Raw genomic sequence first — 22,092 nt, 5'->3', positions numbered from 1 at the left:
ATGATGATCCTGTTAGCATTGATTACCCCATGGTCCTTTAAGCCCTCCGTCATCTCTGAGTCAGAACATGGTAGCAACTCACTGGCAGATATGACCCCTTTCACTGTGTTCAAGCTACGATGTACTGAGACAGAAACTGGGGTTTCTCCAATGATCTTTAGCGAGGAGAGTGCTGTACTTTGTTGCTTAGTTTGTACCTCGACCTGTATGTCTCCGGTGTTCAGTTTCCTGGCGTTGTAAGACTTCCCGACTACTTGTTCGAGTGTCTTAGCCACAACAAATGGGGAGAGCCCTGCAAACGACTTTGTTTCATTCTCTGCATGTATGACAAGGAATTTAGGAAACCACGGCTCTTGACCGCTTTCAAAGAAGCTCATTGCAATGTCTTCGGTGCGGTGCCGCTTTGGGCGCCGATCAGTTTTTTTGGAATTTGATTTATCCATAAAGGGTGAATGTTGAATTCAGTGCAAAGGGTGTGTCGGCCACCACCGACCCCAACCAAGGGAACGTGTCTCACACGTTAACACTTGCCTGTGCACTATACCCAAGTGCAGCTTCTGGAGGGTGAAAGACTGCCCAAGGTTGACCCTTACCGCCAAAGAAGGTGAAAATAGGAAAAGGAGAGAAAGAAGGAGACCAAGGAAGAGAAAGTAATGAAAAGGGAGATGGCGACTAGCTGAATAATCCTGGCCGGGTCTTCCAGGACCACCCGTCTATGGGAAGCAGGGGCCAAAGCGGTGTGTTGCTTTCCCGGAGGGGCCCCGAAGGGTCCAAAACAACCTCCGGGTCTACTCAACCGCCAGGATCCCCCTTTCCCCAGACACGGGAAAGCCACGCACAGCTATACGTGGGGGTCTCCCTCCTGCGGCGACCCAACCGTGAGTGCAGGAGGGGGCTACTGCGGCTGCTGCCGGGCGATGGGGGCGCCAAGTTCCCGACGCCGGGAAGAGAGCCATTCATTTCGGCGCACTAGGGAGCCTATTCCATTCAATAGCAGCAACCGAACAGTAATGTTTGTCCACACCGTCCACACACGCACTGTACGAACCTGGACGCACGTGATGACCACGACAATACAATGCATACGTTAGGATACATAGTAAAAAATGATCGGTAACTGGAAATTGGGGTGAAGTCGCGGCTGTTGGTGTGTGGTGGTGGAGATGGTACCAGATACTAGGAAATCGCAGGGTGAGCGCGCTAGTTAAATAGTTTTTGCTCGATGCTGTTGCCTACTTTTCAAGTCGAAATTGCAGAAATTAAGGAAAAATAACGTTGCGATGGACCCGTGAGCGAAGTAAGTGAGGCAATAAACCCCCCGCCAAAAAAAAGTTAACTATCGGTATGGAGTGGAATTTCGAAATCCGCTCTGCAAATTTAGAACCGATATCGTCCACGTTAGTGATGTCAACATTGGCAGCTACACACAAGTCGCTTTCCGATCCAAAGCTGACAGGAGGTCGTGCACAAACAGCTGTTACCTCCAGCAACAAAAGCGGCGCTGATTATGCGTGGTTCCTTAAATACAACACCTAGTGCCTCTGTTATGCATCATTAACAATAGTGTTTGCTGTGCTGCCGTTGCTGGTTCTGATTGATACATTTAACAATTTGTTGCACACTATAGTGATCGCCGGTACTTGTGAAAGATATTTGTGTTCCTGGTTTACTGTTAAGTGTGTCCTGTTAAAAATGCATCAGTCGTGTAAACGGAGGTCACAAGAGCGAGGGAGAAGGGAGTGGTCGCATGGAGCAGTTATACCTCCATGTGCTTTACAGCTATACAGAGGAGGATGGTACATGTTGCCAAGGGTGTGAAGGCATAAATATCGAGCACGTTGCTCGTCGAGATGTTAAGAGTGACGTCCCAAAATAGTAGTCTTCAGAGGGTACCTGGTGTTATATGTGGGACGTCCCAGTGCATTAACAAGGTACAATATTTCAGGTCTCACTCTGGAAAAGGCACCACATGCAGGAAGCTCTAGATCCCCTTCAAAGCTTTGAAGGCTTGCCCAGAAAGATGCAAGCTCCCTAGGAAAGCACTATTGCGTTCTGTGTCATTATGAAAGCACTATGTTTGCGAAATCGCTATGAGCTTGTTTCTCGGCGCAATTTTGTTCTGGTAAGATCGGGTTATGCTTATCGGTATCAATCCATGATGCTGCTGTACATGTCGACTGGGAGAAATTTTGATTAAAAAAAAGCAAGCATGTCTTCAGGACATCAGACTTGGTTATTCGATAAAAGTACATGTAGAAATATCCCGCAGAGGCATAAAAGCAAATATTGCGAGCAGTGTTTTGTGTCAACAGATTTGTATGGACAAATTAAAGCCTCCACAGGGGCATATAAACTCAACAGTAGAGTGTCAAGCAGCCCATGTAGTCATGATGTCGATGCCACTGTTAGCAGTGTGCAGATGCTGCGTGCAAAATTCAGCGAATTGTGGGCTACTTTCTCCCTCCCCTCAATCAGCTTGTGACAATATGTATAGTGCGCATGCGTTGTGGCCAACCGGCTTCATAGCCGGAGAGACTACGAAATCGATTAAACAAGACGCCATTAAACAACGGTTTAAGTCGCTTGGTGAATACGGGCAACTGAGTTTACCCGCGGTTCTTTCGGAACAACGACCATGTAGAAAAAGTAGGTTCATGCGAGTGTTGGTGCGTATGACTTTAACGCGGTTTTGTTGAACCATCAAATTAAAAGATTAAAAGTGTGCGCAAGTGTAATCAACGTAACCTTACGACCCTTCAAAGCCTCCCGCTAAGATATCTAGATAAGCAGCACCCGGGCCCTTACGTCGGATACATATGATCTACTCACTGTACTAGCTGATTGAAGTTAGCCATGAGGGCGCTTGGTTGTTGGCTTCCACGGAGTATGGCCACACCTAGAAGCACGTAGCCAAAGTTCCTCGTTGGCGTTGTTTCTGCTCTAGAAGTCTGTCCGTTTCCTGAAAGAATTCAGTCAACGCCTAGTCACTAGAACGTTGTCATTGTTGGTATTGGCGGCAATTTCGACAACGCACGCGCAGGACACTCAACTGAGTCGGCGTTTGGAATGAGCGAGTGGTGTACGAATGGTCAGGTTTCTGTAATGTTGGCTTCTTCGGCACGCTGCGCATAAAATTGCATCCTGTGGCGCTTGAATCACCAATGCATCAGCTTCAGAGATCCGCGACAAAGGAATCAAGCAAGGGATTGTCGACTATCACGCGGCGGATACTAGAACGCACCTTTTGACGCCACCTAATATTCCCACATGCCCACAAAGCCATGCCATTAAAGGGCCCACATGCTGACAACAGTTCACCGGACTATGTTTATTACATGTTTCATGTGATGTGTTACGTTTCGATGATAACTTTGCTGCGCGAATCAACTGCCGCGATGAAACCGTTTTCACGATCATGGACACAATGAGGGCACACCGGGAAAAGACATAGGTACTACAAGCAGGGTCGATGATTTTTCTAAGGGCGGGGGAGTGGGTCATGTAGTGGATAGCATGCTGCTACGCTGTCAAAAGGTGAATCAAAACTATGTAACGACAGAAAGAGAGGGGTGTCGTGATGTTCGGATGCCCCCCCCCCCCCCATATCTCAATCCGCCCTTGACTCCAAGGTGACTCTAATCTGATGAAGATAACTACCACGGCAGCCTAATCCCCCTTGTGCAGGGTCGGCGTCAGCTCTCCCTGTTTTACAACACAATTTTTCGAAAGAAACGGGTAAGACGGAACTCATGGCTTACTGTTAGAAGTGCTTCGACATGACCGACATAAGTTGAAACACTTGGACGGAGTTCCATGTCCAGGACAGCGAAGTCTCTGATCTTTGGCCAGTACGCTGCGATGGAATTTTGAAGTTTGCCCTGATTAGCGTTTGCTTTTCTGAAACAGAGTCCACCAACACGTCCACCAATGCACCAGGACACGCGCTTCTCAGCACACTAACGGTTAATTCGACGCATGGTCGTTTTCAGAGATAGAACTACTTCACTTACGAGCTCGGTATGTCGATACCAATTTTGCTTCTCGCAAGACCGAGATTCTTGTTTTTTAGTTGATTGATGTCTGAGACCGTGAAGAACATGAAGTAACACACATCATCCAGTGGGTGAAATATTGCCTGAACGACTGAACTGACGCAAGCAAGAAACTTATGAGGCAAGCTGGGCATGAAAGAACATTATGGATTAGCAGTGACGCAGTGAACAGAATTCACAACGTACAAACGACACTTCTGCAGCGATAATCGTCAATGTCAAGGATTCACAATATAAACCACTTACGTGGTTTCAAGGTGGCGGTAGTAATAGTCGTTGTTGTGGTGGTAGTCGTCGTGGTTGTTGTCGTAGTCGTCGTGGTCGTAGTCGTCGTAGTAGTAGTCGTCGTTGATGTTGTAGTGGTGGTCGTAGTAGTGCTAGTCGTGGTGATAGTCGTAGTAGTAGTCTCAATTGGCGCTGTGGTCGTAGTCGCCGTGGTGTGGCTAGTCTTAGTTGGCACCATGGTCGTAGTAATCGCCGTCGTATCAACGAAAACTTCCCGAGTGGTTGCCTCCGTCGTGGTCAGAGTTAGGCTTTGTACTAAGAATAGCAAAATTAGTAGCCACGACACAATCGCTTCACTTGAATTCCGTTACGCTAAAACATTCCATCTCGGGATATTCCCTGAAAACAGCACTGATAACGTGATCTCAAAATCAGAGCGGTGAACGAATAACACGGCGGGAGGTGACTAGAGTGCAGAACCTTCGAAAACGCGCGCGTTACGGGCCAATGAGGAATGTCCAGATTGAACAGAAAAGCTACTTTATTTTCTCAATGATTGGGTACACAGCCCCACCTGTTCATCTACGAGGGTCGACAGTGCCCGCCGCTGCTGTTAAGCTATAGACCCTTGCGGTTGATGTAGCCTACGAAAAATTAAAACTATTGTAATTGAAAATGTATTGAAATCATAGTCGCAACAATTATGAACAAAGGAAGACATTCGACAACATCGTAAAACATAGAATGAATCTGACATAGCATCCACTGTTACACATATTACATTAATAGTCTACCACAAGTGTTGGTGCCGGTGTTACAGGCATAAAACTTACTACAGTGCAAGGTTTTCCCATTCGGAGATTCGATCTATGTCAACGATACCCCTGCCTTAACCAGCTGCAAAGAAAAATTAACGCATAAAGTACGCCTCGGCTTCAGCTGGGGAGTTACAAACATCCCCGAAACTGCGAACGGTATATACTGTGCTTTAAACACTGTCTTGTTCCGGCTCTAGGCATGACAAGCTTTACCGCAAAAAGAGTAAAGTTAAAAACAGGATGCTCGTGAACCTATACTTCAGGACACGTTGCAAAACAGAGAGAGACACACACACACAACATACACATCTTATATACGCACGTTTAAGCGGTAGGCGAGCAGATGAGTCAAACAAAACAACCGGGGTGCACAGACCGCGTGACCGCAGGACGCCAATTCGCCTCTCAATATAATCTACCGCTTGCATTTGCAACCGACAGTTGCCTCCGGCTACGGGACATTACCCTCGGCACCCCACTACGCAATAGAGTGACGCGTTCCGTACAGTTTCCCTCTCTGCGCTCACCGATACACAACGAGGGTGGGAGGGAGTCCGCCAGGTACCTGCAGTGTCAGGCCCCACACCAGACACAAAACGCGGAGCGTTTATGTTCCCTCACTGGACTCCAATAAATATTTATCATTCACTCCGCACGCGATGCACAAGTAACAGCCACTACACTCGAACGTCAGACATCGATTAAACATTGTCAGCTTCAAACCTTAGTATGAGGGCTTCGAAACCCATTCATCATATTCAAGATCCATCGTGTAGACTTCAACTTCAAATCCTGTCACGCTGACTTCGACTTAAAAACACATTACGCTAACTTCAACTTCAAATCCCATCACGCTGAATTCAAATTCAAATCCCATCACACTAACTTCAACTTCAAATCCCATCACATTGACTTCAACTTCCCATCTCATCATGCCCTTCATTCGACATCACGTCCATTCTCTATGAAGTGATGAATGAGGTCAGTTAAGGCATTCATGAATGAATTCGCCGACCTACGCTCATGCGCTGCCTCATTGGTGGCAGTGAAGGCAGTAATGTCAGAGTCCCAGGATTTTCGTGCTGTGCTGTCTGGGGTTTTTCCTGGGTTTTCCTCAGACGCTTTCAGACATATGTCGGCACAGTTCCCTCAGAAGTCGGCCCAGGACGCACATTCCCCCAGGGCGTGAGTCGTGACGTTGCCCACATACGTGAGGCCGACAACGGCAAGCCCTATCACCACCACCACCACCACCACCACCACCAGGATTTTCGTTATTCGCTGTGCGCATTTTTTCCTCGTATTTTACCCTTTTTGCTGAGAAACTTCAGCAGAGTGCTCTGTGAAAAAGAGCAACCTCACATTTATCTGTTGCAGCCCCATTCAGCCGACACACAGAAAATAATGCAGGCCATATTTGTTATGACGCCTGATGCATTTGGTATATTCTTTTTCGAAAGCCCTGTACTCTGTCGATATCAGCAGAGGTAAGGACCTTTCGTACATGTCAATACATTTCGGGCTTAATCCAGTACATGCCACAGCATTGACTTGGACGAACAAGCGGGTTGTAGCGGGGTAGACGTTTTGGTCTGTGACAGTGCAATTGAAATTTTAAGATGCTATAATGCACTATGCATGCTAAGGAATAATAAACGCATACGCCTGGTAGCCTTTGGTTCATTTGAGGTCAGGGCAGGGTTTGCCACTGCATCTTGTGGGATCTGCCCTTATTTAGGTAAATTATCCCACGGGTGTAGGCTATAATAGCTAGGTTTGTTCCCTTCTACCAACCAAGAATGACTCTGACAGGCAAAGAAGACCAACTCATTGTCCCTGTACCTCTGTCAAGCGCTTCTGCACTGTCTGCTGCCAGAGACACGAGTGTCCCGTCTCCTGCACCTTTCTTCCCGTCACACCTCACAGTGACCATCGCTCCCAGGGCCTCCGAGGAAGAAGTCAGGTTGGCTTTTATCGGTGCACGATATCAGCGAAAGCTAACTTGTTTTAGAGGCTGGGAGCAGGTCACAGAGCCAGTGCACACGTGAATGGCAAAGTTCCTTTCGCTCTATAGGTCCAGGTGTGTTCCTGTATACGCCGTCTGCAGTGTAACTCAGCAGAGTGACATGTATAACCTAGAATCGTAACAGTAAAATGTTAGTTCGGGCCACGATCGCGGCCGATTTTTGAGTCCAGAAGAAGTCAGGTTGGTTTTTATCGGTGTACGATATCAGCGTAATTTAACTTGTTTCCGAGGCTGGGAGCAGGTTAAAGAGCCAGTGCACACGTGAATGGCAAAGTTTCTTTCGCTCTATAGGTCCAGGTGTGTTCCTGTCTACGCCGTCTGCAGTGGAACTCAACAGAGTGGCATACTGCCACGAATCATCTTCGAGAAATTTGGAGCGCAGGCACGAAACGGTACATGTCATCCCGGCGCGTGCTGAAGAAGAAGCAAGAAGCTTCCAGACACATCGCCTGCTCTCTGGCAAACGCAGGTGCTGTTTCTAGACTTTTCGGCGCGACGCTTAAATGCTTTTGTGCTCCAGGCTGGGGCATTCATTCTTTGAACTCAGTGGTGTTCAGAGAACTATCACTCTTGTGCCTTTGCTACCAAGTAGTTTAATAAACCGTTTGCTGTTTATTGGACGACTCGCCGGCCCATTTCGCTTTGTGACATTTCTGGTGGAGGTGCGGGGCATCCTTTGTTCAACGGCCTGGAAGACCAACTGCGACGAAGCAGAAGACAGCTTGGCCTGCCTGCACAATTCCACCCATTGGAACCCCCTAAACGTAAGAGGAATATGACTGCGGAGACCAGCACCCAAGTGGTGCAGCCTGTTGCCACGCCCATAGTCGGTCGCACGCACCTGCACGGTCATCGAATACATTCAGGTCTTACGACGATGTGGACGATTATGTCGACCACTACGAGCGGATCGCCAGGTTCAACAACCGGAGTGACGACCAGAAGGTCGTCAACGTCTACTTCTCCCTGGAAGGCACGCGAAGACATGATTCGAGAACCTGGGCACTTCGCTCACGTCCTGGGACGTCTTCAAAAGCAAACTCCACGAGGCATTCGCTTTTGAACAACGAGCTGTAGCTGTACGCGCTGAACATCTGCTCCAGAGACGGATCCAGCTGCCAAACGAAAGCGTTACTGGCTTCGTTGAGAATATGTGTTGCGGCTCTTCCAGCGAGCTGACCCAAAAGCATCCAAGGAGAAGAAGATTCAGCGAGTCATGAGGGGCGGAAAAGAAGAAATTTTTCGCGCCCTGTCCCGAAATCAACCCGCCACGACCGACGCTTTTCTGGACGAACCGTCCGCATTGAGAGGGCTCTGCTCTCTCGGCTACCGTCGACCAACGACACCAGGGCTACGAGGCTTTCTCCACGACCGCTGGCCTCGACGTCTGATCGCTCAGACAGCTGATTCGAGAGCGATCATCAAGAACGAGGTTCAGCACGCAATCCAGACGTCGTCAACCGCCTACTCCGACGCCGAAGCACCGAGACCAGCCTACGCCGCCGCTCTGAGACAGGTGCCACCTACTTGTCCGCCGTGTTACAGAAACCGTTGGTCGCCTCATCCGCCTGTCCAACCGACTTCGAGCGTACCACCACGCTCTCAGCCGTTTTGCAAAAGGGACGTCCTGCGGACTCCCGACTTCAGGCCGCTTTGCTACCACTGCGGAGAGGCCAACCACGCCGATGATCGCCGATGTCCCTACCGACGCCTTGGCCTTCCAGGATTTTCACCCGACGCATCCCGCCCTCAGCGCGGTAGTCGCCCAGCCGAAATTGAATCTACGGCAGCAGAATGCTTCTGCTGGATAACGATGCGACCTGTTCCCAAGCGTCCCCCACCGCAGCAGGTCGCCAGGAAGAGCACGTTCACCGTCACCAGCAAGACGACCTGTGTGGCGCAGCCCTAACCGGGGAAACTGAGGACTGCAGCTCCGGGAGGTGAAGCTGCGGACCGACGACAAGTTACAATTCCTCCAACTCGACGAACACCAACAGAGCACCAACACGACGCTCGAAAAACTACCAATAACCTGAAAATACTTATCGACGGCCATGAGATGATTGCGTTACCGGAGCCGACAACTCTGCTATAAGTGGTACGTTGCCTAAGTGGCAGTCATACAAGTGTGTGACATCCAGTACATCATCAGCTTCGCCGTCCTACCGAACTGCCCACGGGATGTAATACTCGGAATGGACTTTCTAGTCGAAAACGAAGCAGTCATCGTCTTCACAAATGGAGTTATCTCTTTTAAAACGCCGGAAACTGTAGAAGACAAGTGTCCGTGTCTTTTCTGGTGTTTGTTGTAGAAAGGGTATTGCAGAGGTCTGTGATTCCGTCGTTGTGTGGGATGTTTGTATACAGTGATGTTACATCCAGCGTGGCTAGTATGGTGTTCCTACCAAATGTACGAGTGTTGTTTACATCTCTGATTATTCTGAGGAGGTGCAGTGTGCCTTGTACATGCCATGGCAGTGTTGTCGGAATATGGTTTAAATAGTGGTCCAGGAATTTCGAGGGTCTTTCTGTTGGTGTGTTGTTATTAGATACAATGTGCCTGCCGGGGATGTCAGCGCCGTATACAGCTCGTTGGCGTGTACCTTGTGGATTTTGGGCAGTAAATAGAAACGACCTCCGCCTGTGTTTGATGGGGTCAGATATCTGAGGTCATCACGTGTGATGAGCTTTTGTTCGTGGAGGTCCTGTATGGTATGGGTTATTAGCGCCGTGTACTTCTTTGTTGGATCGTGGTCCATTTTGAGGTAGTGTTGCGTATTGTTGAGTTGCCTACGAGCTTCAGAAATATATTTATCTGTGGGCCTGATGATGCTACTCCCACCTTTATCTGCGGGCTTGATAATGATATCTCTGTCAGCTAGCGCTTTGATGATGTCGCGCTGTGTTTTAGTGAGGTTGTGATCACGCGAGCTTTAGGAAATACCGCGAAGGATGTCGTTCCTTACTTGTTTAATGTACAGGTCTAATGCGGGTTCTCGACCGTGATTTGGTGTCAAGGTTGATGGTAGTCGGAGGTCGTTGTTGTTTTCTTGTGTTGTGTCAGCGAATAATTCTCTAAGGCGTAGCCGTCTCGCAAAGTTTGATATGCCTCTGTGGATTTCGTATTCGTATTCTGTAACCGGTCTGGAGCCTAGATCACTTCGTTCACATAATCCCCTCCACACTCTAACAAAACGGCCATTCACTCCGGTCGTAAAGGCCGTACGGACCTTTCTTCCCTCCGGGCTGTTGACCCACAATTCGCATGAACCTTTAAACACGTCACACCTATCCCTTTAAATACCGTGCCAATGATGAGGACGGTGCCCAGAAGAACAACAGTCTCTGTTCCAAATATCGGCGGCTTCTGTCCTGAGGCAACTCCTTTCCGTACCGCATAGAATAGTTTTAGCTAAGATCTTATAGTTTCCCGTCAGTAACGTAATCGGACGATAAGCATCTAGGTCAATTTTCGAGACTTGCCTTTGCACGGAGGAACAACAACACGCTGCATTTGTCATTTCAGGGCCAGCATGCTGGGGCATAACAGCCCCTGGGTTAAGCAGATGTTAAGAACCCGACTCATGCAAGAAGCGATCGTGCTCCAGAAGCGCTTATGGAAGTCAACTGGGAGGCCATCAATGCCAGGGCACTCCATTGTTGTTGTTTTTTCAAACCTGTATTAAAGCCCTCTCCCTAGGAAGCATAGTTGCACTGAAAGTGGTTCAGTGGATTCTTGTTCAGATGTGGGCATTTCGACCATTGCGCTTGCTACGAAGTTTGACGCCACGTATCTTCATAACTGTTTGACTTATTCAGCATGTCTTTTTTTTTCCACATTTTGTCAGTGGTGGATAGCATTGCATCCTAAGTTCAGTAGATTCTAAGGTTGGCCTTTGAGGAGATAAGAAATCGCAAATTTTCCAGATTTGTAAAATATGGTGCCCTTTAAGAACTTCGGTAGTCTCCCTAATTGCTTAACACTGCTCACTGCCATGATAGGTGACGCTGTCACAAGTAAAAAATAAATTAAGTTATAGTTACATTTAACCAATGATTACAACTGAGCAAAATCATCGGCCAACATTGAACGAGCCTTGTACAGAGCTCCAAACCTTTTGTCACTTTCTGTTTTTGTTTTTCTGTTTGTTTGTTTCTGTCTCTAGCGCACTTTGGGTCCATGATGTCCGCGTCCCATCACACTCCCTGCATAGGTTTCCTTATGGAAATAAGAAATCCTTATTCCTTTAGCACAAGCGGAGTAGCACCGTAGACAGATATCAATTTCACACTATATTTTATGTGCCCATCAACAGCAGTATGCCTTGAGAATGGTGCACATATGAACTAATGCAACGGACAATTAACGGCGAAAAAAATTGCAGGACTGTTACGATTGTGCAACGCGAATTTCAGCGATAGCTGTTGTGTGTTGGCGTTGACATTTTTATATATGACACTGATTACTTAACTACCTTAGAGTGACGAGTACCGCCGTGTGGTCTGCAAAGTGAGTGGTGATGTGTAGAACCGGGATTAGCGGGTAAAAAGTATTACTAAAATCGTGACACAGTGGTACAGGAAACGCTGAAAAATCGGAAAAATGGGAACACTTTCCGGTACAACATACCCATCTTTAAATATGTCAACACTGAGTTTGAGCTTGATAGAACTGTTCTTATTTGCTTCAGATTGCTTTGCATCAACGATACCGACATTCAACAGACAGAAGAAGACAGAGAAGAAGAAGAGACAAGCAGCGGCGGGTTTCGTGGTACAGCTATGTACTGCCACAGCAATTTCCCGAGAACTCCCCGTAATAGCTGCCACTACAAAAACACACTAATGCGTGCGTTGTCCTGAGTTCACGGAGACATCTATAGAAGGGGTGTTTAAAGAGCAAATTGACAGATAACTTTGGGAGGCGCACTTGACGACACGCAGCGAGGTAACCCCGTGATAAGCACACATTCCATCAAGATGAGCCCCTTAGAGAAAGGGTATCTGCAGCAGATTACGCCTTGCGTTGTAGGTAAGATACCTAGTCGAGCACGTTCACATGCTACCCCACATGATCTGTTGTTTGGTACACCCTTTTTCCCTGACTGTCTTTTGTCGTGCCATTAGTGTGTGTTTACGGCGGAGGCAGTTCTTATGAAGTGTGTGGAGAATTTTTGTTCGCAGGCTTTTCGTTAGCCTCGCTATATTTCTGCACAAAAGTCGTGCAAGCGTGTTCCCGTCCCTCCAGTTTATCTATGGAATTACATATTTTTCAAGGCCTGACGCAATCCAAAGATTTTTGCAAAATTAATGCTTGCCAGATTTTGAACACATAGAAGCCTATGGGAGATGCAACAAAATCACTTCTCTCTGCACGCAAACTCGTGATATTTGGGCCAAAGAAATGGCATTCCCTAGAGTAACAGTCGGGGCATTGATTACAATCAACAAAGTCGACAAGCTTACTGCAGTTTTCCCGATCCCTGCGAATCAAAATTATGGCTTCGTCGTATGCTATCATATTCTGCACACTGACGCCGATTGCATTACTTCCCTGAATCGTGGGAGCAAACAAGGCCAAGGCAATAAATCTGCGACTGTGCGGCTAACTTTCTCGGGAAGCGGAGGGTAACTACAGGTTTTCCCGTCCATTTTAGTCCAAGTGCCATCTGAATTAGTCCAGGTGCCATCTGAAATAATCCGAGCGCCATTCAATTTAATCCGGGCGCCATCTGAAAAAAATCCAGATACCATTGAATTTAATCCGGGTGCTATCTGAAATAATCCATGGTGTTTTTAAGCACTATAACCGTGTACGCACACGAGGGACATCCCCGCAGAATATTCTACAGATATGTTGTGGAAAGAAAAATAAAAAGCTGCTGACAGGACTTAAATTCTGCTGCGTTTTATGTTGAGCATTCGCACGGCGCCGATATATCGAGTGTTAAAGCAGAAGCGTAGCAGACCACAGCATTGGTGATGTCGTCTGCTACGGAATATCTTCCGAGTGAGCTGCAGGATATTCCACACGGTTAGAAGAGCACGAAAAGGCATGACTCACATAGCAGACGACACCACTGGTGCTGCCGTCTGCTACAGAACGTGTTCTCACTGAGCTGGAAGATATCCCACGCGGTTAGAAGAGCACAAAATGCATGACTCACATAGCAGACGACACCATTGGTTAAAAAGCGATAAAAACGGGGCGATAAAAAAGCGAACAGGGTTTTATCGCTTTTAGGACACCATTGGTCCCGTCGTCCGCTACGGAATATCTTGTGACTAAGCTGTAAAATGTGTGGGATGCCTTTCCGTGCTCTTCAAACCGCAGGGAGTATCCTACGGCAGAGTCACAACATATTCCTTCGCAGACGACAGGAACACTGGTGTCGTCTGCTATGAGCATCATGCCTTTTCGCGTTCTGCTAACCGCGCGGAATATCCTGCAGTTCAGTCAGAAGATATTCTGTAGCAGACGACAGCACCAGTGGTGTCGTCTGCAATGTGAATGGTGGCTTCTCGTGTTTTTCTAACCGCGTGGAATATCCTGCAGTTCAGTCAGAATATATTCTGTAGCAGACGACAGCACCAGTGGTGTCGTCTGCGATGTGAATGGTGGCTTCTCGTGTTTTTCTAACCGTGTTGAATATCCTGCAGTTCAGTCAGAAGATATCCTGTAGCAGACGACAGCACCAGTTGCATCGTCTGCTATGTGAGTCATGCCTTTTCGAGCTCTTTTAACTGCGCGGAATATCCAACTGTTCAGTCAGAAGATATTGTGTAACAGACGACAGCACAAGTGCCATCGTTTGCTATATTTCCACTCCAACTCCCAATATCTCAGCGTCATGCAAATGTTCCACACGACAGACACGGCACACCTTCGATTTCATCAGCAGTTTGTTTTTTACTTTTTCTTCCACTAAAATACTATAAAAAGATGTCCCCGTGAGAACACACGGTTATAGTGCTTAGAAACACCATGAATTATTTCAGATGCCACCAGGATTAAATTGAATAGCATCTGGATTTTTTCAGATGGCGCACGGATTAAATTGAATGGCGCCTGGATTATTTCAGATGGCACTTGGACTAAAATGGATGGAAAAACCTGTAGACCGCATGAGTCCGCCTTAACTCGATTCAGTTACACGTAGAGCGAATCAGCTTATGCAGGAACCAAATTTTACGCTTGAATCCACCAACATGCAAACGTGCTAAATGCAACAACTCCAACAGGTAGTCATAGTCATAGTCATAGTAAAGTGATGGACCAATGTATCTGTTGCAATGTATCCCAACTGTTGTACGCGTATCACTAATTAACTTTACCGAAAGGTTTGGATTCGGTATTCCACCTTGCGAAATTCCCCATCTCGAAACGAAAATAAATGTTCTACTGGTTTGCATTTTTAAACATCCGATATCACTGATTAACCTCTCAGCTTCAAGACTTTTCGATGTCGGTCGAAGTCGGTAATGAAAGTCACATTTTAACGGACGTTAAGTCTAGGAGGGCATACAATCTGGAACTGCATTTTTTAAAAATAACTTTAGTGTGTAGAATCGTGTAATATGTGAGCACTTTTTGAAACCTGAGTACGGTTAAGCTGGCTTACTGCAATGACAACGAGGAATGTCGCGTATAGGGATGTCACCAAATGCTACAATTGACTCGTTGCCATGGTCATTTCCGCACTGAGCAGAACTGGTGGAGAACAACTGGTTTATTCGCGCCCAGCGCGCTCACGTTCAAACTGAGCTGCCATCATCCGATGGCACTTGTGCTCCCACAGGCCTCAACCCCTGGTGGTAACCAGGGGAGAATGCCAGGAAACATTGCGCCGGGGGAAGGAACGTCACCGTGGAGGACCTCCACGGGGGGAGGGAGGTGGGGGAGATGGTTTCACCCTGTCGAGGGAGATGGTTTCGCTGCGCCCATTAAGGTCGACTGTTACGGTATTTTCTTCGCTGCAGGCCAATATATTGTAAGGGCCAGCATATGCAGGGGTCAGGGATTGCTTGCCATGATCCACACGGGCGAAGGCGTGAGAAGCACTGGCCAAATCTGCGTGCACGAAAATCTTCCTATGGGAGGGCTGACGAGGTAGGGCGGGTTTGACGGTCTGGAAATGCTGACGGAGGCGCCTTGCGAAGCTGTCACCGGCGAGGGGAGGCTTCGGGCTGGAATAGAGGAAGTCACCAGGCAAGCGCAAAGGGGAGCCTCCCTCCGGCGGAGTAACTCCGCCGAGCTATACGTGAGATGCTGTTTCAGCGATTTCACGTATGCACGTACAACTTAGTCCAACTTTCTCATGGCTCTACCATGCTCATACCGCTCATATTGTTTATAGCGGCACGCATTGCGCTCATTGCTTTTGCTCATATGCTCATTCGCTTGCTCGTAGTGCACGTTGCTTTTCTCACATTCCTCATATTTTTTTCACATAAAGACCTCCACGTTTTCTTTTTTTTTCAACAGGGCTACCCTCGGTGTCCGTGTCCAATCACCTGATATATCCCGAAACGATTGAAAACTGATGTATTGTCATCAAGCAGGAGAGCTACCTATGGAGGTAGGCTACTTTACACTAGACGTGCACTATGCTGAAAGGCAGGATAACAACGCTCCTAGGGGAGATTGCTGTTTGTACGGGCCATACCATGCGAGCAATCCATGATATACGGGAGAATCGCGACGGAGGACAGTACAGGTCTAGCAAACTGGCTAGAACAGAATGTGCCACTCACCCTGATCATAGCGGAAGGTGCGAGTGAAGCAGAGCCAGCGACGGGAGCACGCGACTGAGCCGAGCACTGTCTGTTTCCTGGTTATCAGCGCCCGTAGTCCAGCACGAACTCCCTGAAACAAACCTACGCTCCCACAGTCGGGGCCACCGAAGGTCAACCGGCACCGGCGTATCCACATTTGGAAATTTTTTTCCGCAATCAAACACGCCAAATGTTTCCGATCCCTTGCTGCAACCGGCAACGGTTCCATGAAACTTACAGTGGCCCATTCAACTCTTGGAAGGTCAAAAACAACAGCCGCTCTGCACCACAAGAGCAGCGGAATCTGGCACTGAAGGAAGCAGTGCTCTGGTGACTCCGGGATGGCACAAGACGGGCAGTGATCAGTGCGACAAAGTTGGAAGCGGTGTAAACGTTCACGAAGCGGGAACACACCATGTGCCAGCCTTCATGGAAAACTGAAGAAATGTTACTTCGACGATCGCCGCAAACGCAGATTGGGTTCTGGCGAATGCGACCCATCACCTGTGCCAGCTGTACAAGTTTGCTGGTGTGGCGGTAGCGTCAACAATCAAAGTGGTCGCCTCTCGGGCTCCCTAGCGGTATCCAACGACGACGACGATGATTGAGACAATGACATGATCTGGCTCAAGCCAGATCATGCTGCATCGTCTGCTATGGAATTACATCCCCACTGATCCCCACTATTTTTTATCCCCACTGATTTTTTTTTTTTTTTTTTTGCTGGGATGCCTCTTGTGCCTGATGTCCTTAGGTATCATCGAACGTATGCGGGAACCTTAGGTGCAGGAAAAAAAGAATAGGTTTGTACTCTTTGGCGTGCTGCCAAACGTGTGCGAAATGCGACGCCGTTATAACAGCCGCAGGAAGGGTCTGCTCTTCGGATGTAAAAGATACACACTATCGCTTGTTTTACAGATCAGCAATATTCTAGTTAAAGGGTATGATAAAGGAAGCTCTAAAATCAAAAGTCTATAACGTTATGCAAGCCACTTCGAGGGAATCGAGCGATTCACTTACCATGTTTTCCGAAGCGTTGCCGTTAAGTAGTCGCGATGTGCTAAAACTCTCTATTTGTTCCTAAAGCAATAAAGCTGAACGCATGAGTGTCAGTGTCGACCACCACTCGGGCGATTCTTCCTCGTCCGCGTGGTCCTAAATTCCGCTAACGCAGCGTATAGCTTTTTGAATTCTGTAGTAGTTTATGTTGTCAATGCAGGGTACGCTGTAGAGCTTCGTTCACAGTGCAGCATTTCATCGCGTGCAGGCAAATTTGTGCGTACAAGTACGACAGAAGCGATCAGCTAGTGGTGGTGGTGGTGGTGGTGATTGTGGAAGGGCTTCCCGTTGTCGGCCTCACAAAGCTCGGAAAGGTCACAGCTGAGGACTGCGGACAATGTGCGTCCTGGGCCGACATCTAAAGGAACTGCACAGACATATGTCTGGAAGCGTCTCAGGAAAACACAGGAATAAATCCAGACAACACAGCCTGCACCAGGGTTAATATCCGGGCGCTTCACATACGTGCGTGGTGCCGCAACTGTCACCCAACGCATGCGTTGCACGAAGTGTTGTGACGTCAAGTTTAATGTACACATTTTAGTTCGCCGTGTCGCAAACTCCAGTTAGTTTTGGGGGCAATTCAAGTACTAACGTCTGATTAATCTTGAATAGTTCTTTCTTTGTACCTCCATGCATTCCATGTTTGCTACGGCCATGTTGAAACACGTATTGTCACGTATAGGGACAACGACTAGTAGGAAAAATCACATCTCTCGTGCTGCTCCGAATGAACAAGTTACAGCCATCATTTCCCGTCATATTTCATTAAGGTGCGGGGCACGAGAGGTGAAGTTCCCCGTCGCCTTTATCCCCGTAAATGACAATATCCCAAGCAGCACGCAATATTGACCCATATTAGCTTGTCATTGGCGAGAAGGGTCCAATATGAGGCCCGTTTCGCAAAGATTTGCCTCATATCGGCTGAAACTGGGCAATGAGGGCCCCATGTTGCCCAGTTTGAGTCAATATTGGAAAAATCCTGGCAATATGGGCCCCATATTGCCCACTTTGAGCCAACATTGGGAAAATTGCATGTATACCCCATATTGACTGAAAACGGTACGTACCCGTGTTGCGCACATGCCCAAGCAGCACTGTAAGATTGGACGATGAAGCGTGTGAAATGCCCAATTCAGTGCATCGATCGTTACATCCAACCACATCCCGCAGAGGATACACATTATTTGAAACAGTCAACAAACGTGGCAATCCCATTGTAACGCTCAATAGAACTCGACAACAATGCCAATCGGTCGAGCCGACTGAAAGCGAGCAGGTTGTTGAGATTTGTTTGAAATCATGCGTCCTACAACTAATGCTCATGCGCAACAGCGGGATCGGACGTTTCATACGGCTAAAATGTCGCTGGTTCCTGTAATGATAACGGAATTGCGGCAGGTCAAGTAAAAAACACAATGTTTGATAGGAAGGGATGGATGAGGCGTGCTTCTTGGGCTGTAACTCGTTTCAGCTCGTTTTTACACTATTAAAAAAGGGTGTACAGTAACTCTTTAGGGGGGAGTGCACCTTGTGGAAACCTACGTTCCCACAACCTCGGGGCGTCAGCCCGTCCGTTCTGCGCGCAAAGGAACAAGCAGCACACACAGAAATTCAAACAGACATACCAGATTTATTGTCCTTCAGACCACAGACTCCCGGCAGCAGGCAATCCTAAACCAAAAAAGGCTCCCCGTGATAACGTGCCCACCGCTTTTATCTATTCGGTCACGCCCCTCTTCGTCGGATGCCCAGCGCGCCCTCTGTCGGAGGGCATCCGGACGCTGGATCCGATACTTCCCCTCCCCCTAGAGGGTCATCAGGTCGTGCGTCAGTTCTAGGACTGCCTCGTCGAATGGTGACTGCGGGGCTGCTGTCTGGGGTGGAGGAGGCCTTGCTTCTGCCAGTAGTTTTGGCTTGAGTCGTGTTAGGGTTGATAGGGCCGCACTGACATCGCTGTCCTTGCGGGCGGCTTCGACCCGGGCGAGGTGGAGGGGACCCCTGCGATGGGTGGCACGGTGCAACTCGGGAACGTGGAAGGTTGGACAGAGCAGTCGTTTCTCATCTGCCGTTAGTGGCTGGAGTGGGTCAGCGGGGTGCCGCTCTGTCAGGGTGTGGCCCCGAAAGGGAGCTGGAGTGAGGGGCAAGTCATCACCTCGGAGAGGCCGCGGCTGGCAGGTCCAACGCGATCGGGATGCCCACTACAATGGCTGCCCGTCTGCAACGATGGTCCACGTTGCCACGGAGTGGCCCTGGGGGAAGGCAGGACCAGGTGCGGGTGCAGAACTTCCCTGCGAACAGGAGCGGGAGTCCTGCCGGGGGGACTGCGCTTCGAGGGCTCGTGGGGCCGGGAACGTCGACGCATCTGCATGCGAGGAGAGAAAAAGGGAACACGGTAAGAGGGCATCTCCAAGTCGTAAGCGCCGGAAGGGCACTCCCTAGGACAAACAGCGGAAAACTGTGCAACAGAAATCACACTAATAAAACACTATATCAAAAGCACTATGCTTACCGATGGAGATAGTGGCAGCTACGTGCGCCGCCTGCGGGGACGCAAGTTGTAGCGGCTGGACGCAGGTCTGGGAGCGGGATCCGGGTCCAGGTCCTGGAGGGAGGCAGGTTGCAAATAGGGGTCCTCTCAGTCCGGGTCTCGGATATTATAAGACTTCAAGTCCGAGATGTGAACCGGCCCAGTCTCTTCGCCGGTATCGCAGCGACGAAGCCGGTAAGTGAGGCCGGAGGAGCACGCACTTACCTCGAAGGGCCATCCCGCCTATCTGCGACTGAAGCTGCAAAGCCTCGAGAGGCATCACTTAGCGGGTGAGTCCGTCGAAGGACGAGGTCACCGACGCTGTAGGTGAGGTTCCGACGTCCACGGTTGTACCGGTGAGCCTGGTCCAACCTTGCGACGTCCAGGTTTTCCCGAGCCGTCCGGGCTGCATCGTTCAGTCGACTCCGGAGGTCCTCAGCAAACCTTGAATAAGGAGGCCGGATAGCACCATCCCGGAGGCCCAGAGCATTCTCCACTGGAAAAGGGGCCTCTCGTCCCAAGTTCAGGAACGCCGGGGTGAAGCCTGTAGATCTGTTGACCGTCGTCCGTGTAGCGAACGCCAGTTCAGCAAGGCGAAGATCCCAATCACGGTGGTGCTGACTAGTAAAAGCAACCAACATCATTTTCAGGTTCCGATTAACACTTTCGGTAGTGTTAACCTGAGGGTGATACGGGGAAGTCTTCTTACGCTGAATGCCTAAGACAGTGCAAGAATCTGAGAACACCTTACTTGTAAAGTAGGTTGCGTTGTCGGTGATCAGCTGTGCGGGAAACCCGAACCGGCAAAAGGTGCCGAGTAGTTTCTCCCGCGCTCTCTGGGAAGTCAGTGTCCTTAGAGGAAACAGCTCAACCCATTTCGTGAAATGGTCAGTAACCACGAACAAATATTGGTTGCCTCTAGGACTACGGGGAAACGGTCCCTTCACATCACAAGCAACTATCTGCCAGGGTCTATTGCTCTGAACAGACTGTAAGCGCCCAGGGTAAACCACCACGAGGTTTTGCTCTCTGGCATACAGGACAAGTACGAACATACTTTGTTACATCCTGCCTCATTCCTGGCCATGTCGCAATACGACACAACTTTTCATAAGTTTTCCTGTCGCTGCTGTGACCTGCCAAGGCCGAGTCATGAAAGTAACGTATGAAAGACTTACGGAACTTCCGTGGCACCACGACTCTGAACGGGGATGAGCCGTCGTCCTCATCTGCCTGCGGTATGTATCTGAACAGGATGCCATCCTCGCCCAGCAGATAGGAGTCGTGGCGTCCGTCTGTCGTTTCGGTGTCCGCCGAGTCATGCTCACCTATCCACTGCGACACCCGCTGACAAAGGCCGTCCGCTCTCTGAGCGTCTAGGAGCTGCTCTCTTCTCACGACCGTGCCCCAAGACGAAGATACGTCTCGTGCCACCTGTGCTGCTGCCAGAAGTTGAGAAGGCGCCTCGGTGCCTTCCTCTTCCCCCTCCGGTAGAGGCGCGCGGGACAGCGCGTCTGCTACCACGTTCGTTGAGCCCCGCGTGTACTCCACGTTGAAGGAGTAGCCTTGTAGCGTCAGGGCCCACCTGGCAAGACGTCAAGACGGGTTATGGAGCCGATGCAGCCAAGAAAGTGCCTGGTGGTCAGTCTGGACAGTGAAGGTACTGCCGTCCAGGTTAAGGTCCAACTTCCTGAAAGCGAAGATTATCGCCAAGCACTCCTTTTCCGTCACGGAGTAGTTCCGTTCTGCCGGATTCAGCGTGCGACTTGCAAAAGACACTGGACAAAGAGTAGCGTCATGCTCCTGCAAGAGAACTGCGCGAACACCATAGTCGCTTGGATCTGTTTGCACAACAAATGGTCTGTTAAGGTCGGGCAGATAAAACCTAGCCGTATCAGCGATTGCTTGTGATAGAGCTCGAAATGATCGTTCCTGCTCTTCTCCCCAATTCCAGCACGTGTCCTTACGCAACACCGCTAGCTTGGCACAATTAGGAAGGAATTGTCTGTAAAAACCAACCATACCTAGGAAGCGCTGCAAGGCTTTGACGTTACCGGGAACTCCGTGATCGCCTTTAGCTTGTCGTCGTTAGGACGGATGGTACAGGTTGGGGCAAAAGTTTACGGAACACGCGAGCGACGTACTTTTTCTTCGGTGCGACACCCTAGCGGCTGCCGGAAGCGGGTGAGTTCACTGTTTCGGGGGGGGGGGGGGGGGGGTGAATGGATGCGCTGTTAGCGACACGCAGTGGTCGCTCCAGTGTCGCTTGGGTGTGCCTGGGAAGTACGAGTTCCCGCTGGCAGTGTGTCGCTCACAGCGCACCCTTCCATCCCTCCGAAACAGTGAACTCACCCGCTTCCGGCTGCCGCTAGGGTGTCGCACCGAAGAAAAAGTACGTCGCTCGCGTGTTCCGTAAACTTTTGTCCCAACCTGTACTTCCGTCCACCACAAAGCCTAGAAGGCTGATCCTACACGATGCCAGCTGCACCTTGCGGGGGTTGATCGTTATACCCGCTTCATTCATCCTTGCAAGGACGATTGACAGGTGTTCCAAGTGTTCTTGAAAATTTCTAGAAAACACTACGACATCGTCCATGTATGCGATTG

At 49.2% G+C, this 22,092-nt stretch overlaps 1 long non-coding RNA gene across 1 annotated transcript; it reads right to left on the bottom strand.

The window, feature by feature from the left end:
• Positions 1–2,961: 2,961 nt before the first annotated feature.
• On the bottom strand, positions 2,962–4,715 carry LOC135372729 (uncharacterized). Its single transcript, XR_010416090.1, has 3 exons — positions 4,011–4,715; positions 3,759–3,897; positions 2,962–2,980 (listed from the first exon to the last, which is right to left on the bottom strand). It is a non-coding gene; the product is annotated as an uncharacterized LOC135372729 (long non-coding RNA).
• Positions 4,716–22,092: the final 17,377 nt, after the last annotated feature.

This window comes from Ornithodoros turicata, unplaced genomic scaffold (genome assembly GCF_037126465.1).
Source record: "Ornithodoros turicata isolate Travis unplaced genomic scaffold, ASM3712646v1 Chromosome166, whole genome shotgun sequence".
Lineage (NCBI taxonomy): Eukaryota > Metazoa > Arthropoda > Arachnida > Ixodida > Argasidae > Ornithodoros > Ornithodoros turicata.
Note: the sequence above shows the minus strand (reverse complement) of the source record. Positions and strands in the feature narration are given on the sequence as shown.